Raw genomic sequence first — 2,382 nt, forward strand, 5'->3', positions numbered from 1 at the left:
CATCTTCAGGAAGCTAAATGTGCGTTAATGTTGTGTGATGAGAATAAGTCAACTTTGATTTCTACTTATTTTGTAAAGGAATACTTATGTAGACTATGGTTTATTTTTTAAAATTCTAATGAAAAATAAATAGCTTTTCCAAAGTTATCACTTGGGACGCCATTTCAGATTTTGTTAAAACGTATAAGCAATTGGCGTAGTTGGTTGTCTCTTGCCTCCATTAGACTGTGGGCGCTTTAAGGGCAGGGGTTGCTATTTTTTGTTTTGTTTTGTTTTTCTCTTACTTTTCCTTATATACCCAGTGCTAAACATGCATGTGTCACTTAGCAGGTATTTGAGAAAAGTGCTTTTTGACAGACTGACCGACTTTATAAATGTAATTATTGCGCGGACACATTGCAGAGAAAACATACTTTATTCAATTTGAAAAGTTCCATGGAAAGTCAAATGTTCCAAGATAAATTTTACATTAACAAACCCACTTTTATCTAGTATTTTTCTTCACATCTTGGGATCCAAAGATCAAACTATTTTTTATTCCAAATCCAGTAACCCATACTTAGGAAATGAGTGTATGCTAAAAGTGCATCTGTACATCAATTGTTTATAGCTTATTTTTTTTGTTCAGTTGTCTTCAGTTGTGTTCGACTCTTTATGACCCCATTTGGGGTTTTCTTGCAAAGATATTGGAATAATTTTTCATTTCCTTCTCCAGTTTACTTTATAGATGAGAAAACTGAAGCACATAGGGTGAAATGATTTTCCCAGAGCCACATAGCTAATAAGTATCTGAGGCCAGATTTGAACTCATGGAGATGAGCCTTGTTGACTTCAGGCCCAGTGCTCTATACACCATGCCACTTAGCTACCTTTGTTTATAACTCAGAACACTCTTATTAAAAATAAATAGAAATTTTTTAAAAATCGCAAATGGGATGCACCCCTCGCAACCTCTTGCCTCCGGTGTGCGAGCCCCGCAGCCCCGGTAGACTGTCCATTAAGTATATACATCAGTTAATATTTTCGTGCCTTGGATGTGATGAGGCTCTGTTAATAGCTGTGTGAAGATGAGCTCCTCCAGTTATACCAGGGACAAGAATGGCAGCTTTGAGAAGAGTGATTTGCTTCTTACAGCAGAATTTAGTGAAGGTCAGCTTTCCCACTTCACATCACCTGCATACATCCTCCCTCCCTCCAGCTCAACTCCAACCGAGCTTCTCTCACTCGAATGCATAGGAAGGCTTATGCGCAGTTGTATCCAGAGATGTTGGTCAAGCAAGATGGATCTACCATTCATATCAGATACAAGGAGCCTCGGCGGATACTTACCATGCCAGTAGATATTGTAACAATTTCTCCACAGGAAAGAAGGATGAGACTACGCAAACGGAATCCCAAGTATATGGAAGTGGGGAAAAAAGAGGCAGAATTTGGAGATGACTTCAATGTGGAACAATACGCAAAATTGTGGAAGAAAAACTGAATATTTTATAATGTTAAGTTTGTATAAAGGGTGAGTGCATTTGATGCACCCAAATATATTACTATTAGAAAAAATTAAAAACTACTGAAGTTAAAAAAAAGATTGCAAATGAGAGTTGTATTTGTGATCCAATAAACATCATAGACCAGAATGATGGAAAGATATGGTATGGGTGGAAATAGAAGAAAAAAAAAAGAAGCAGCAATATGAACATTCCCTCTCTAATTCCTAGATATAGTTTTGGGAAAAAAGTGTAGGCAAAATGTGTCATTGAAGTCCTTTGCATACCCTACAAACTATTGGGCCTTAAAATTGACCTTTCAGAGTCATTTTCTCCCCTTATTTAACCCCTAACTTCCATGTTTTGACCATTAGCCCTTTCCTATGAAATTCCCCATATTTCAAATTTCTTCATTATGTCTAAGTTTCTGGAGAAAATTATATTGGTTTAAATATTTCATACTTACATAATATTTCATGACTTATAGAACCACTTAGCCTTTGTGGAAAGTTTTGACTATTTTTTAAAAGTATTGCTTGCCCAATTTAATCTTTAACAGCTACTTTTAAAATCTAGTTGATAGAACCAGAAAAACAAAATTGTTAAGGGCAGGTCAGATCATTATAGGCCTATCCTCTTCCTCTAGGCTATATATGTTCCCTATAAATGCAAATACAAATTTGACATCGAAAAGCTGTTTAATCATGGAATTTAGACAGAGAGATGTCTTATAGCTTTTAGGTCCTATGTTACCCCAGTAAAACTAAACATAGAGGAACGATGATTATCATGTTGGTGATGGTGATGCTGCTGATGATAACAGTAGTAGTTGTTGCTTTTGTAGTAGTATTTTTTGTTGTTTTTGTTGCTGTAGTTGTAGTTGTAGGCATAGAAGCCA

General features: G+C 36.0%; 1 pseudogene; it reads left to right on the plus strand.

Moving 5' to 3' along the window:
- The first annotated feature begins 938 nt into the window (after positions 1-938).
- Positions 939-1,583, plus strand: LOC138157863 (large ribosomal subunit protein mL55 pseudogene; annotated as a pseudogene).
- Positions 1,584-2,382: the final 799 nt, after the last annotated feature.

Source organism: Petaurus breviceps, unplaced genomic scaffold, assembly GCF_028583685.1.
Source record: "Petaurus breviceps papuanus isolate PSGF00001 unplaced genomic scaffold, PetGlider_PUasm1.0 173, whole genome shotgun sequence".
In the NCBI taxonomy this organism is placed as follows: domain Eukaryota; kingdom Metazoa; phylum Chordata; class Mammalia; order Diprotodontia; family Petauridae; genus Petaurus; species Petaurus breviceps.